At 33.5% G+C, this 8,112-nt stretch overlaps 1 pseudogene across 1 annotated transcript in view; it reads left to right on the forward strand.

Annotated features, from left to right (window-relative positions):
• The window catches only part of LOC310720714 (polyubiquitin-C pseudogene), a 3,535-nt pseudogene extending 3,178 nt beyond the window's left edge, over positions 1–357 (forward strand). The window contains exon 2 of the transcript XR_014538287.1: positions 1–357. This exon is cut by the window's left edge and continues 1,739 nt beyond it. The product of XR_014538287.1 is annotated as a polyubiquitin-C pseudogene (transcript).
• Positions 358–8,112: the final 7,755 nt, after the last annotated feature.

Below are 8,112 nucleotides of genomic sequence, written 5' to 3' on the forward strand. Positions count from 1 at the left end.
AAGGTTTTTTTGGTCTCCTAACATTTACCCACAACTCATCCAGTAATTGTTTTTTTGTCACTTGGGATAGGTCTATTTTTAATGAGATATCCAATTGATAATGTGGCGTAAGAGTGGTTGGTTTACAGGGTAGGTGTGATGCTGTTAAGCTTGGATGTCTAGTTGGTGTTTAATGTTTTGAAGTTTGTTTATAGCTCATGCTGTCTTTGAAACTAATTAAGATATGATTAGATTAAGTGTCCTTTTACTTCAGTAGTAAAAGGATGGATGAAATTTGTATAAAAATGTCTAGCAGCATGTGGGTCTTATTGTATATGAAACATTTTTGTTGCTTTATTAACAATCACTTTGCAGTAACCCAATGATTTCATGTCATTATTTGGAACACCCAAAAATAAAATAATCATGTTAATATTAACAATATAATGAAGTTATATGACCAATAATCCAATCTAATGAAATTGGATTATAAAACTTCAGGAGAGTAGTAGTCATTTGGGTGGGGGTGTGCAACTGTAATTTCAAAGAAAAATACATTTGAGTGTCTGTTTATTAATAATAATAACTAGATTAACAATGTACAAGTGCATATACACGTTTTAAGTAAGCTGGAATACTGTTGGTGCTGTACAATTTAGAAATCCTATGATATTTCTACATTCTGGAAAATGTTCATTGCATGTTTTTCATTACATTTCACAAGTTCTACCATTACACCTTGACTAGTAGTTGGTTACTGTTCGGTTCTTAGAAACAAACATCATTACATATGCATTCAGTAGTAATAAAGCATTGTGATAGCACCATTCATAGTGTCTTCCACATACAGAGGATTGTGTCCTGGTCTTCCAGATGGTGTGAAAGGTGAGCTGTGTGTACAGTTAGCTGTCAAACATGAGCCTCATTCTTTTCTCATTCATACATACTTGTTTTGTCCAGTAGCAAGCTAATTAAGCGACATTGCTTCTTCCACTGACCTGATCCTGTACATTTTGACTTTGTTTCAGACAGCTTAAGTGATGCAGTCTGAATTACTATTTAGTCAGATGATTCATGCAAAAAATGAGTTTGATATTCACTAGCATGTTGCCACATCCCTGGTTTCAAAGACATATGCTGATCTGATCTGACAACTATAAGGGTGTTAGTAGTGCTATGCATGGCCTACCAAACACCTGCATGTCTAAGGCATCCAAAATATTCATTTACACCTAGAGGTGATTTCTCTTCTCAAATCAATCAAATAAAATTCTATTCATCACATACACATACTTCCCGTGTGCTCACCACCTGCAGGAGGGACCATAAGGAACGGTGCTGTGAGGATTGGGCAGCAGTCGAAGGCGGGGGCCTGCTTAGACTGCTGCCCCCGCGACCCGAATTACGGATAAGCGGGAGTGAATGAATGAATGAATGAACATACACATACATACAGGGTACGACATGCAGTGAAATGCTTATTACAATGGTCTGGCATGAGGGAATAGGATGGGGAAAAGAAAAAGAAGGCAGATAAAGTATAATAAACTATATAAAATAAAATATAAGAATATAAAGTTATATGTATGTGAGACAAATATATATATATATATATATGTGTGTGTGTGTGTGTGTATACAGTATATATATATATATATATATATATATATATATATATATATATATATATATATATATATATATATATATATATATATATATATATATCTGGAAGGAAACCTGAGCCGGGAGAATATTGAAGAAGTGGTGGAAGAAACCCACTTGACCTCTTTACATTTGAACCAGTGACTCTTAGGCAGAGGTGGGAGATAATGAAGTTCAAATACTTTGGTTGATACTAAGTTAATATATCAGTACATAACTTCACTATTTACTTTTCAAACAACTTTTTACTTTCACTCATTACAGTTTTTACACAAATATCTGTGCTTTCTACTTCTTATACATACTTTTTGTTAGAAAACCAACCAAGTCACGTGTTAATGCCTCTTGTCTTTTTTTTATTCAACACTCACTGGTTACAAAAGAAAACTAAGTGGGAAATAGAGGTGAAAAAGTAGGGTGTGTGAACAGACTTTTATTTGCTTGTTTTTCATCACCACTTTGATGGTGATTTTGAGAAAATGTGTAAAAGCAATTGATAATAATAAATAAATAATTAGTTTAAAATGTTTTAAAAGTGCATCTGAAAATATGCATGTTTTTAAAACACCCAGATAATGTAAATAAAGTCCTCACACAAAAATAGATCTAAATTTTTCTGTAATCAGAAGCTGACATTTTGTAATTTTGTATATAGTCAGGGATTTAAATATGAAATATAATGTGTGGACCCTCAGTACAAACCCATTCCATTAACATTAAACTCTAGAAAATGTATATAGTAATATTTTGTCTGTTTCTTCAAAGCAATGGACGTTCCATGTCTGAACACTAAGAGCACAAGGTTCACAAGTCATAGTTTCACAAGGTTCACGATTCAGTTACCATGTTAGGATTAAACTCAACCAATTTGAACAATAAGTCCCACAGGCAGATAAATATAAAAACTCAATATTATATATTACAATCATATATGTTTATAATGATGATCATCAATTAATTAATTAAATAAAAAATTATGGTTAAATCACAGCAAATCACTTGCATGAATACTTTTAACCATAAAATGTGTACTATTACATGGTCATATATAACAATTACACCACATTTGCCATTAGGCTGTAAAGTTATGGTCATGAGTTTATGTGCTAATCTACAACTTGCAACTGAAAAATACTTTCAAAATGAGGGATAAATAAATGCATTTAAAAAAAATATTTTTATGATTTATGGTTTTTCATATTTTGTGTTTTTCATATTTCCATAGCACCGTCACACCATGACAAATTCCTTGTACATGCAGGTCACGGTACTTGGCAATAAAGATGATTCTGATTTTGGTTTAGTTTAGTTTTAATATTTAGTTCTGCCATGAATATGCCATTTCACATGTAGTCCACAATAAAAACACAAATTAAACAGTCCAAAGGTGTATTGATCATATGATTGATTCTTAATAAGTGTTAATTGAGTCTTAATGTTAGTTAATGTTAATCTTAGTTTTCACTTGATTCTTAAGTGTTGTTACATGGATATTCATTGACTGTTGAAGATGTGAATCTTGGTGACATTTAAGACTTTATCCAAAGAAAAATATACCCACTAGTCACCATGCAGGTTTCCACCTGAATGCTGTGTAAAAAGAATTCACAGTGTATACACATATTTAACATAATATACAGTAGACTTTATAGACTTAAGTGTCTGTGTTTTGGTCCAATGAATCTATCAGAATGTATAGTTTCAGCTTTCCTAGGCAACCTTTTGAACCTAGGGTCTTTGTGACATTCAGGGTCATGTAGACTAAAATGGATGTTATGAAATGTCTTTCTGAATCTGACTGTCTTGCATCCACTTATCTTTTCCAGGAAGGCACAAGGCAGACAGGTGGCTACCACTGTTGCTGCGAGTTTCGAGGGTGTGGAACGCCCAATACGTGTTAGTGAGATTACATGTGACGTATGTAGTTGTCACTGGAGGACAACATGCAGAAACACAACATGATCAGGAATCTGTCCAAGTCAACGGAAGAAGCCAAATAATCTATTAATACATGAACATGACCTTTTTAAAGGTGCTTGTAGTGGTTTTGGAAGCAGAGGTGCTACATGGAATGGTTGAGGTCTTATCTAAGTCAATACAGGTGTATAGGAATAAGATTTGTGGGGAATATCTGCTTTACTTATTTGCAAAATAAAATATTACATTAAACATATGTTAATGTTCATTTGAACATATTTATTCTTAAATATTAGGATTTAAGGAATACAATTATTGACACAAACTATTTACAAAGCAGAATTCAAGTATGTTAGTTGATACAGTACACAAAAGTTTTACTCTCATCTACAACAGATTAGAAATAGAACACAGTCTCAAGATACTTTCACACTACACACGTTACATATGATTTTAGTAGCAGCACACTCTGATTTAAGATAATTCCCTTTTAGTAGAACTTATATTTTTTTCCCCACAGGCACGGCTTTGCTGTGTTTATGAACATGTTGCATGAGAACAGAATTTAGAGGCATCTGAACCTGATGACCTGAAAGCAGTGATGCAACATGGCCTCCTGTTTGAGAAAGATATATGCCAAGTAATAAAGAGCAAACTCAGGTTTCGGGTTGTATCTTTTAGCATAGTGACATAAAAAGAACAGTCCAGATGGGTTGAGAATCTTTGGAGTCTCCACACACACACACACACACGCGCGCGCACACACACACACACACACACACACACACACACACACTCCTACAGGTTGAATGTGTCATTTCCAGATGACTCAAGGAATGATTAATACGTAGTTAGAATTCTAGTATGTTCATGTAGTTTCTTTTCCTTTCCAACATCTTGTATAGAATGTGCACAACCCTGATAAAGACTTCTAAGGCACTTATTTCATCCTAACAGCTTTTAATTTGAGTTTTAACTTAGCTTATTTAAGAATTAGAATTTAAAAATATATATATATTATTTAAAAAGCTCCTTGGCTGAAGCTCCATCGTGAAGCTGGTCGATATGATGAATTTTACTTGTCTAATATTTTTTTGGCCACTGCACCGTTCTCTATTAGCTTAATTATTATTAAATTTTCAAAACAGTAAAAAAATTAGAACATCTAACTATGGTGACTTGATTGGTAATGTATTCAACTTTCCAGACCATACACGCCTTTTTTTTTACATCAGGTACTGCAAAACTTTGACTTCCAAATCATCCCAAAGGTTTTCAGTAGGGTCGAGGTCAGAGCTCTATAGCAGGCCACTCAAGATCTTAGACTCCAACCCATGTAAACCATATTTTAATGGAGCTGGCTTTGTGCACAGGTGCACTGTAATGCTAAAACAGGGTTGGGTCTCCAGGTTCAAGTGAAGAGAAAATGCAATGTTACCAGATTTAAAAAGCCATACATATGCCTGGGAAATGCCAAATATGTTTGCACTTACAAGGAATTTGATTTGCTGACAGAAGCCTCCAGTTGCAGATCTCTTGCACCAAAAAACCCCAAACCATAATAGTTTATATAGTGGACAATTACTCCACATGGCTGAAAAAAGTCAGAGGGTCCCAATATTTCTGCCCATATAGTGTACATTATAACAAAAAAAATCTTATTAGGCATTATGCTACCTCGCCTCAGCTTTTTTCGTATTCATTTGGTCCGATGATGCAGCTGAAAGATGAAGGTAAGAGCCAGCTGATTGGCATCTCAAAGAAAGACAGGTATTTTCAGAGAATGCTAATCATTTGGAGGGAAAGAACCTGACAATTTGTGAAGAAACAAAAACCCCATTTAAATTTCGATTTTGAGAAATGGTTTGTTCAACGCTGAGAAATTAAAAGAAGTATGTTTTCATCATTTGTAAAAATGTACAAAATGTTAATAACAAATAAAGGCGATCAATGTCTACTCAAAGTATTTTGTATTGTTAAAGCATTCACCTACAATCCCAGAAATGATTGTTTTCTGCATTGCGACAAAATGACAACTATTTACATCTAGTTTCGGGTTTTATTTAATTTAGTTGTTCATTTCAGTTTCAGTGCGAAAATAGTTTCAATTTCACTTCTATCATTCTTCACTTGATGATGAAAAGAGAGCATTAGCTAATGTCTGCCAAGCAACAAAAACCACTGAATATTAAATGTAGCTGTTTTGATATTTCCTCAAGCTCAAAAATACAAAACTATCAATAAACATACAGGTTTAAACAATTATAGCTTAATGCCTGAAAATGCTGCCAAAAACTTAATAAACAATTTTAGCTTATTTTTTACAGTGTACATATTTTTGAATATATTTCTACAATAAAAAACAGGTTGCATTTCTGAAATACTATGTAGTTTTATTTCTATTGCAGTTAAACATGTTCGCAATTTAGTTTCCGTTTACTTGGAAACCCACTTTTTAATCTAACAAGCATTTTTCTCACTGATTGTTTATTTGATCATTCTTGTTGACTGTAACAACACTGACTGAAAGTTTATTTGCAACTTGAATTGCCACAAGGTGGCGCAAATTCAACCAAAAATCTCTATCCAGGCCAACCCTTCTGTGCATTTTTTATACAAAGCTTATGGGCTCAACAAGGAACTTGTTCTATTTTTTAGAAAAAAATAACATTTATATTGCTAAAATTGTAAACAAGAATGTCTGTAAAAAATAAACCCATTTATTTGCCATATTACATAAAAATGTAAATACATATATACACATTTAAAAATTATAAATAAAAATACATTTTAGATTAGTCTAAAAAAAAAAAACAAAAAAAAAAAGGCAGTTTATGGTGTTTTAGTTTGAAATGATCCCAAAATATTGAAACCTTCTGTCTATTTCGTTGGCCTGAATCCTATGGGAGCCGTTTTGGCCACATAAAAAAAGCCTAATTCCGACTTTTTTTTCGTTAACATTCAACATCCCTGGTGCATCCACCGGTAACCATGTTGTCTCCCCGTTTCTCCATTTTTCAGTCTGCAGCTGTTGTGTATGCTGGAAGATGAATGATACACAGCAGACAATTGAGTCGCGCTAACTCACATTGTTTTTCTCTAAACTATTAACTGCAATACATCACTAAATGAGTCACCGCTAGAGGGCAGGCTCATCACAGAATGCTGATACCCAATAGTACATACATTACAACAGCACTCCAGGGTTTAGCAGGTGGTGCGTGAGTAATAATGGTCCGCAGGAAACGTAAATCCCTCCACTCATTTCTGTTCAGCCACCAGTTCTTAAACCGTTACTACAGTAGAGACGAGGATATAATCAAGGACGAAGCAAAGGATCATTTTCAGGACTATATGGTTTGATGTAAAATATGAGCACTTGATTGATAAAATCAATCAATGGATTAAATGAAATGGTAATATTTACCTTTAAAAGAGCATGCAAATTAATGAGTTTGATAGCTGATTAAATATAAAATAACCTAGGCTGGGATCTATTTCCACTGAGCAAAAAATATACAGAACATTTGTCCATACTGTGTCTGAAATATTAATTATGCAAATATTAATTTATTGTCTCCACAAATAATGTTACAAAATACCGATAGCACTTGCAATACTGAATATTGACCCAGCCGGGATGATCTATGACCAAATCACAGCTATGAAATTTAGTACAACAGTTATCTCTGTCGAGTGACACCTGACCATCACATCCATATGTGGGCCTTAATCGGGTTGACAGATGTATGCTGTAGCATTGTCAAAATGTCATAGGATTTCTAAACTGTATAGTTCCAACACAGAAACCCAGCTCATGATGTGTGTATCTGCTCTTGTTCATTTTAATCTACTTATAACAGTCAGATATGTTTTTTTTTATTATTTTTAAGTGTTCAAATGTGATTTTCTAAGAGACCCTCTGGGTGGGGTTGTGGATGTTGGGCCCCCCCCATGACCGCTACCCACATTTAGCTTAATAAGCCAGGTGTATTAAAAGGACTATTGGCAGTATTAATTCATAATACTATACATGCTAACAAATTTTTCAATTTGGGCAGTCAGATTAATAGAGCTACACAATACTTAATAAAATGTTTGACAGTTATATACTGCAAGAATTTACCCAATTATTTTTTTTCTATTCTTTGTAATGGTTTAAATGAGAAATGTGCCAATTCTGTAAAATATAATTTCATTACTAAGTAAATTGTTACTTTTCATTTTCACCCAGCCCTTATATCAATCAGAATCTCATTAGAACTAGACCTACCTGACTTGGCAAAAACCAAGTAATGACTGCTGGGCAAGTCATGGGTAAATACAGAGCTGGTAATGTTACAAGACAAGAAAAAAATACATTTCATATACATACAGATGAATAATTATATATGAGAGAGACACTGCAAGCAATCAGTTCTTTCTTAAATTTCATTATAAGATTGAGATCAGAAATGCTCTATATAACTAAAATAACTTTTTTAACAAGCCAAAAAAACGTAACATCAAGTTAAACAAGATAGTAAAATAAGAAAAACAAGTACAACAAAC

Source organism: Silurus aristotelis (assembly GCF_946808225.1).
Source record: "Silurus aristotelis genome assembly, chromosome: 26".
In the NCBI taxonomy this organism is placed as follows: domain Eukaryota; kingdom Metazoa; phylum Chordata; class Actinopteri; order Siluriformes; family Siluridae; genus Silurus; species Silurus aristotelis.